At 37.6% G+C, this 9,049-nt stretch overlaps 1 protein-coding gene across 1 annotated transcript in view; it reads right to left on the bottom strand.

Annotated features, from left to right (window-relative positions):
- LOC128472508 (acidic mammalian chitinase-like) overlaps positions 1-9,049 on the bottom strand; it is a 323,300-nt gene that overhangs the window by 56,096 nt on the left and 258,155 nt on the right. The gene's annotated exons all lie outside the window — the stretch shown is intronic.

The raw sequence follows: 9,049 nt of genomic DNA, 5'->3' as shown, positions 1-9,049 counted from the left end.
AAACGACACACACTACTTACCAGCAAGAAAATACGTTTGCCGTACATTAGAATTTTAACATCGTTATGTGTATGTGTGAGTGGGGAAATAGGAGGTTATAACAGAAAATATCCGAAAAACACCGCTATTAAACCACACTGGATCCGTCCAGTGAGATATAAAACTGGGGTACCGTGTCAGTACAGGTTTACTTGACAAAAAAAATAAATAATGAATTTAATGAAAAAAAATTAATAATCTCGTAGCGTTGACAGTTTCTCCAGATACCTTGTAAGAAACAGAATTCAATTGCTAAAAGTATAGTATAGTTTATTTTTATCTTATTATTACTAATTTTTATTGTGTGTTTTTTCAAAAAAGAAACCTACTTGTGCAAAAAGGGGAATCTTGATTAAACCAACATAGGGTAAAATGGCAAGACAAATACAGTATTCCAAACCCTTGGCGCTGCTGATGTTATGCTGTTGTTTATATACACTCATACCCCCCAAAATCTTAATATTAATTTAGGAATAAAAGAAAAAGGCTGAATATAAGACGACCCTATAGGAAAAAAAGTTTTACTAGTAAATATTAATTCATGTAAACTATTTTTTCATACTTAATAAAAGCTATGATTGAGAAAAATATTTTTTTTTGTTTTTATTTCCTTTTATTTGCCCCCCAGTTATGCACATATGCCCCCAGGCTTGCCACTCTGCCTCTCGTATATGCCTTATACCCTCCTATATGCCACTCTACCTCCAGAAATGACTTATACCCCCTTTATGTCACTCTGGCTCCAAAAATGCCTTTTAACCCCCTATATGCCACTCTGCCTCCAGAAATGCCCTATATGCCACTCGGGGCTAAAAGGCATATCATGGGACAGAGTGGCATATAGGGGGTTAAAAGGCATTTTTGGAGGCAGAGTGGCATACAGGGGGTTAAAAGGCATATCAAAGCTAATACGGTACATTAGGGAGGTAAGAAGGACATATTTGGGTACCAAAGAGAGATTGTATCTTTGGAAAAGAGGGGCACTTTGAAGGTACGATTAAATTGCACAGGCTTTATTGGGATCCTAATATCTAGCGACCAAGGAGCAAGTTTTTGTTTTAGACAGTGTAATAAGAGGTGACTAGAAGGTAGGTATTTACCAAGACCGCTTATGTACAGGACTTTCCCTTATGCCATCTTATGTGGCAGACGTTTTTCTTTAAACTATGGGCATAACTTTCAGAGATCCTATAGATTATAAGCTTGGAGGCAGGCCCCTCTTATCCTAATGTATTGTTTAGTAGGAAAGCTCTCCAAATGGACAATTTAATCTACAGACATGTCTGTGATGTGTGTTTATTAATATGATTTATTGTTTTATATAGCGCCATCAAATTTTGTAGCGCTGTACAATGGGTGGACAGGACATAACAAGTGGGATGTAACATAACAAATTGACTAACAGAGACAACAGATGAGGTGGGCCCTGCTCAAACGAGTTTAGGGTGTATTACACAATAGGTAAAAGTGCCGTTGTTAGGGATAGACCATCCACACTAATAAAAGTATTGCAGGAGAGGGACTAGGAAAGGTGAGCTAAAGGAATATGGGAGGGCGTGCATATGTATATGCATATATGATATGTATCAGAAGGCGAGGTGTACACAGAGCTGAATTTAAAAATCAAGAACAGCAGTTCCTAGTCACCCTGTTGTCCTGTTATGCTGTATTTGCCGTGACACTTCTGTTGTTTTGAGATTTGACCCTTGGCTCGCCTGACTGCTCTCCTGCAGTTATTCTACTTCAGTTTGATCTGCCTATGTACCATTCTTGGCTTGTGTGACTACCTGCTCCACTACCTGCTCCATGACTCTACCTTTGGCTTGTATCAATGCCAGTTTACTGTACTGAACCTGGCTGTGTCTGACCATCCATCCTGTATTAACCCATGGTATCCTGTGTCACCGGTCTGTGACTTCCGCCTGCAGGTGTACCTATATAGGTATCTGGATCCATCCATGCTTTGCCTAAAACACAGTAACAAACTTTACCTGCTTATACCTGAGTCTCTTCACTGTTGGGATCGTCCAAGTCCATGTTCCCTTGTGAACTCAACCCCTCGTTTCAGGGATGAGTGAGGTGAGTGCTCATAGGCGACAGCGCTCGTGACATTCATAAGCTTAAACTGATTGAAAAACAGCAATTGATGCTGCATGGATCATCCTATGAAGCCAAGTGTATTTATTGTGATCTTTCAGCCTGCGTGGTTTTGTGTTTAGGTAGCAGGCATGTTTTAGAAAAATATATGCATATTTTATATGACTGTTCCTAAATAGCTGGTAATTTATGCAATACAATAGGTAAGTCATACAAAGTAAGGCTAGAAATGGACATTGTTATTCCTGTTTCTTAAAAGGAACTTATAAAGTCCTTAGTTTACTTGCTGAGAAATCCAACCTTGTAGCCAGAGTAGAAGACAGGGTTGTTATGATGCTATAATGTTCTAAAAATTTGTGTCAGATGGTCCTATGAAATATTCAGGTTTTTATAGGATCTACTTTGACAGATGTAATTAACTATAGGTAGATTTGATACTGATAATAGACACAAATGCAAAACTACCCCTGATATGACAGGTGCATTGCACCAAGGGCAATGCAATTAAAAGGTTAATGGTTCCGAGATTTTTATATAGATTAGTGAAATAAACTACTGGTATGTTTACTTTATTGATTCTGTGCAATGAAAATAAGGCTTCGGTTTTGGGCAGCTTGTCAGTGCCGTAACTCAACAAACTAATGCTTTTTTTTTTCTCTAATGAAACGAGCTGCCTTTCCATCTCAACACATTACCTATTATTGAGGTGGCATTCTGATGTGATGATTGTCACCACAGTTACTGTAGTGTGTTACCACTGTGCGGTCACCTTGTGTCTGATGTGCCAATGAACCTCCTGCCATGTCAGTAAAGAAATAGTTATGTGGTGTTAGGTTACAACAAATATTGTATATATCACAAAGTAAATTGGCAGATTTCATTGACCTACAACACTGTACAGTGTGGTTTCTCTTCTGTTATCTGGGGTACAGCCAGGGAGTGTATTCCAAAGAAAAACAGACTAAAATATACTAAAAATAGCTTGTTTCCATGGTTACCAGAGCAGGGAGATTCCTTGGTGCGGAATGAAGCATATATCTATACCAAGGTGTGTGTGTATGTCTGCATCTCTTTGTATCTAGGTATGTAAGGTCCTGTTTATGAATGTAGAAATCTTACATTTTCTTTGCTATTATTAGTAGATATGTGTGCCATTGTAATCATGTTAATGCGTGTATAGGTAGTGGTATAAACACACATGCATGTGGACTTCACTACATGTCTTTGTTGGATCTATGGGTCTGTGCAAACACACAAATACCGTAAGTGCTTCTCTTACTCGTTGTTGTGGCATCTGGACAGCTCCCTGCAAGTGTCAGAGTCCAAATACAATTTGGATACCAATCTGTTATCAATATCTTTCATTTCCTAGCACAAAATCAATCAACAGAGACAAATGAACAGAATACCATAAATCTAACACTTCTATGGTGCTAAGTTCTGTTAAATAATTCTTTATACAACACACATAGGCCCCTAGTGCATGTAGGTACTGTAGGTTCACTGTATTACTAGGGAGTTCTGGGTAGTGACAGAAAAGCACAATGTAATTAACAACAAATGCTTAAGAACAATGCTACAGCACTCATGGAGCACTAAAAAGAAGGCCTGGAGCAAATGAAGATTTTGAGCCACTGATGCATGTTCTGTGCTTTGTGCGCTTGTGATTCTACTTATACCCACCAGACATGAAGAGTAAATTTAGGCATAATTTCTTAGTTCAGTGTAATTCCAATTTATCTGCCAAAGGTGTCTTGGGTCATTATACTACTGGGTCATTTGCCTTAGCTTGCCCCTCCATCCAACTGAAGTTGCCAATCATTTCATATATATAGGGTGTCACATAACTGCCTAACTGCCACTGTACTGACAGATGTGTAAAATGGCTAAAAATTAAAAACAAATAAAAATATTAGACTAAGCTTGCAATCCCCCCTCTTTATTAGAGAGCCAACATCAGACAGTTTAGTGCACTACTAATAGCTCTGGCCTACAAAAGTCTCCAAAATCGAATGTTTCATGGTGTTTCAATGAGTGGCTCGGAGGATATGGGAGAACATTGTTTTTCCATATAGTCTATATATTTCTATATGGTAGTACAATACGGGAAAGAATGTACATACCTGGGCAAAGCCACATACCGTTTTTTGTGCCTCTGCTTAATCAGCGTTATCGATGTTCTGCTTAAGTGTGTAAAAAATGAAACTGACGATGGTACTAGGAGAGCTAAAAAGTGTATATATATATATATATATATATATATATATATATATATACAGTATGTCAGCAAATTAATCACATACAGCATGTTTAAAATATTTTTGTTGAAAGGTTGCTAGTGTTTTACAAAAAAATCAATTGTTGGCTTATGGTATTGTAATAAGTAAGAGAACTTGCAATACCACAGAGTCAATAAAATGAGGCCTTGTATTGGGATCTTTCCCAATTTAGTTATATGCCAATGAGTTGTAGAAATGTTAGCAGTAAATATGGAAGGTCACTATTTGGTAGACAGGTTTCATCTGTCAAATAAGACCAACAGATATTTTAGAACTTGGGGGTGGCCATGGGTGACCTCAAAGCTTCCAGATACCACAAGGCAGTTTCCACTTTCCAGATATCACAGGAAATGAGGTTTTTCAATATCTATTCAGCCACACATATCTGAGTTTACCTTGGTCATGAGATTTAATGTAGTTCACTTGGGAAACAGTGTTCGGGGTATTATTAGTCTGACTTTTCAGCCTCATAGTACACTGACTTGTCATGTAATCCTAGGATATTTCATACTCCAGGCAACATATAATGTCCATTGCCCATAAGGGCAGAGGCAAGCAGTCCTGGGAGCAGGAGAGTAATTGCGACCTGGGCTCATCCAAATTCTTAAAGCAGGACTTCCTGCTTTGGGAGGCAGGCACCCAGCAGGGTCAAATAACATGATGTTAGGTGCACTCGTAATGGTAGAGAGTTAGGGTGGCAGGCCTCCTGTGATAAAGTATTATAAAAATATATTGTATCACACCCTTCCAACAGAAGTAGTAGAGGTACAGCGAGGGGTCAGAACAGTGTTTATTCACCCCCTAGCCGGCCCAAAATAAAGAATGTGCAAGAACTGTTCCTACAGGACCTCTGTTTTGATGCTCCCTTGCGATGTCTTATTCCTGCACTCAATAATGAAGCTGCACACACAGTGAGGGAGCAGTGAAGCAGAGGTCTGTAGGAACAAATAATCCACTCCTATCACATAAATTAAGCAGAAGAGAGAGAAAGGTAAGAGATAGGAGGGGGATGGGCAAACATTCCCACAGAAACGCTTCATAATCTTGTGGAAAGCCTTCCCAGAAGAGTGGAAGCTGATATAGCTGCAAAGGAGGGATCAACTACATATTAATCTATAATGTATGTATAATTTATGTATTTAGAAGGTAATGTCATAAAAGTCCCTGTTGGTGTAATGGTCCGGTGTCTCAATACTTTTGTCCATACAGTGTATGTCTAAGGTAAAGTGTAAGGATGTTTGTGTGTGACTGTGTGCGGGCAGGTGTTTGTAAGGACAGTGTTTATGTGTGAATTTTGACAGTCTATCCGTTACTATTACTGTTTCGATTCCGAAGAGGCCCTGGATATGTGTAAGGCTATCCTGAATATATTACAGGAACTGTATAACATTTGGGAATTTAGCAACATGGTGAAACCGACAGTCTGGAAGGGAATTATGGTTCTTATCTATCATCAAATGATATGATTATGTATAGAGATTCTGCCTTTACATCAGGTGGCGGGTACAGGAACACTGACTGGAGTTTCTTTCCTAGAAATGAAGGTTCCTCCTCAGATTACATGATTGAGGACACAGATAGATAAGCACAATTCTCCTCAATGTTACAGGCTACATTGATCTCTGCTTCCGGCTGTTGACACTTAGCTTTGCTGCATGGTGCTTTATGTGTGGGCTGAATATAAGGGGTCAACACAATGCTAAACATACCTTTTCTAGAAGATGTAACTAGAGCTGGCATTCCGCGTACAGGCATCACCCTTATTATACATGCAAGCCTGTGTGGGTTTTAAAAGCACATACCAATGGCTTTCACTTAATACAGACATCAGGCACACATACCTCTCACCTCCTCCTAACACACAAACAACAAGGACACATACCTCTCACCTCCTCCGAATACACAGGCATCATATTCACGTTTTACTTCCTCTTACTAAGCAAGCAAAAAAGACACATTTATTTTACATAAAGTTAGTTCATTTTATTTTTTTATATAATATATGCAAGGTCATTCAGTACAAATCTTAAAATAGTCCAGTTATACATATTTAATAATAAATAAGCTATTCTGACAATGTATGAATAAATACATTCAGTAAAGTACAGGCTCATATGGTCCTAATGTATACCTTATACCGACGACTTCCATCGTACAGGTTATTATCCATATATATTGCTATATTATGCATTAACCTAATAATAAGCAGTGATACCACTTAGTGTCATTTTTCATTAATTGTATGTTTATATTATAAATACAACTTTGCATTTATTTTTTCATTGTGAACATTCAGTTACAGTAAGAGAATAAATAATATTGTTGATTGTACTGACTAGTAACGATAGCAGTAAAAATGCAATACAAGAATGCAATTCCGATGGCATTGTTCATTTAGGTTTAATCTGAGTGAGTTGTACAAATGTCAAGATCTAATTTATTTTTTATACACCTTTAACAATGAATTGTAAAGAAAAAAAAATATTTATATGTTGTATATCTGTATATATGGTGATTAACATTAGGCTTTTATTCTATAAATTAACCACCAAAAGTATTGTACTAAATCTACCTGAGTTATTGCTACAAAATATAATTTAATAGCATTTCTGCAGTTTGTTTCTTCTTCTTCTTCAAATATTACCAGTCCCAAAACGTGTGTCTGTAATGCCCCACAACAGTAAATAATAATAATAATAAAAATAAAGAAAATATTTTATTTATATAGCGCCAACAATTTACGCAGCACTTCTTACAATACATATATTCAAGGGGTATGACAAAACTAGAACTGACAAACTAAAACACGCAGATATAATGGGTAAAGAGGGTCGTCTTTGTAAGATTACACACTTTACCAATATCAGGTACATTTATACCCCAGTATAGGATGTTTATTTGACCTCATAAGTCACCTATTTGTGGCACAAATATGCTTTGCTTTTTGTCTCCATGAGAATTGTCAAGCTCAGACTTTTGCATGACACTTGATATATAATACCTATCTGCTCTGGATTATGCTGCAAGCGATACGATCTGCCTTTAAACAGCCAGAGCAACAAAGGTACTTTCCTTTCCTGTAAAGTATACTGGATCCGCAGAGAAGGAAAAACATTTAAGACAATGCAAAGATTCTTATGACATGCTGAGACTAAAAGAATGAAGGAAACCAAATAGGTTACAAAGTAAGCTTTCTTCTTAAATCCATTCATAACAAGTAGAAAAGATTAGTAATTCAAATGCCATGCCACCGCCACAGTGTATGGGTGTTACAGATGTGTATCTGAGTATAAAGTGTATCTGGGTTGACCTCTTGTAGCCTCATCATGTTCTGTCCTAGTGGAGCTTTGTTTGCTACCTTATTTCCAAGAGCTCCGAGGAGCCAGAGGGAATTAAAATAAAACTAAAAGTTATAAGAGGGGATAAGCAACTGTTATTGAGGGGGGTGTACAAAAAATGGCTACTGGCAACCTAAAGTAGAGAGAAAAATGATATGGAGGAAAAGACATGCATGAATGTATGAATAATCCAAAGTGAAAGGATGTTAAATTGGTAAAGAGCGCCTTAGCTCATCAATTTCTTATGTCATCTCTATTTAAATACTTATCTCCAACACTGTGGTTTATTGAAATGCTATTTACACTAAACCAGGACTTTGCATGTGAAAGTATGAGTAGGCAGTCACCCAATATGTCACTAGTGCCTACGATGGCTAATGGTCTGTAGATAAAAGAAGTTTGTTGAGACAAAGTGAAAAAAATCCACTTTTCTTTAATACTACTAACTGTATTTAATGTTTAAAGTGAAAAAAACCAAACAACCTATGATCTTTTAACATACCCAATACAGAGTTTAGTCCTCACCTTTCCTAGAACATCTGTGACCCCATTTAAAAATCTAAAGCAACTCTATGGTGACCTTACATACTACTGTGTGCATTTTGTTATACAAGGCGTTAAAATGGCCTGTTCACATTTTGGCATCACAGGCGCCACAAATATTTGTGCCATTTTTTTTTTCTGATGGTCTATCAGTGGCAATCCAAGTACAAAGATAACGATCCAGTGATTGAAAGTCACCAACACTATGTATTGCACAATAACTTTTGCACAGTAATTATGGGTGCCAGGAGTTTTCTTTTTTTGTTTGTTTTACCACAGCATTGAATCCAGCAGTATGTAGTACTCATAGGCAACTAGAATTAAAGTGGGTCTGTCACATTTGAAGTGCTTTTCTCATTACATTAACCATCATAGCTGGTCTAGTCTCTATTATTCTGCATTATTATTTTCGGGTATTAGAGTTACTGTGGTCTATCTCACATCACCACAGACAGTACTTGACCTACAAGAGTTATGGATTGGACAGAACACTGACCACAAGTTTTCCCATCCTTACATTCTTTGAGGTAGACAACACCAGGCCTTCTTTTTCCTCGTTCCTTACTTGCCAGTCATGCTGTTGGTGATCCACAAGGAATTGTCACATTCCCTTGCCAGCTTAGACAGTCAACAAGGGTGAAGATAAAGATCTATGGCATGGAGGAGAGATCCAAAAACAGCAGGCACAATAGCAACTCTAACCTCCCTCATAGACAGGACTGAAAACTGAAGACATGAGTTTTTTCTCACTTG

This window comes from Spea bombifrons, chromosome 2, assembly GCF_027358695.1.
Source record: "Spea bombifrons isolate aSpeBom1 chromosome 2, aSpeBom1.2.pri, whole genome shotgun sequence".
Classification (NCBI taxonomy): Eukaryota; Metazoa; Chordata; class Amphibia; order Anura; family Pelobatidae; genus Spea; species Spea bombifrons.
The sequence above is the reverse complement of the archived record's forward strand: the minus strand, read 5'-3'. Positions and strand labels throughout refer to the sequence as shown.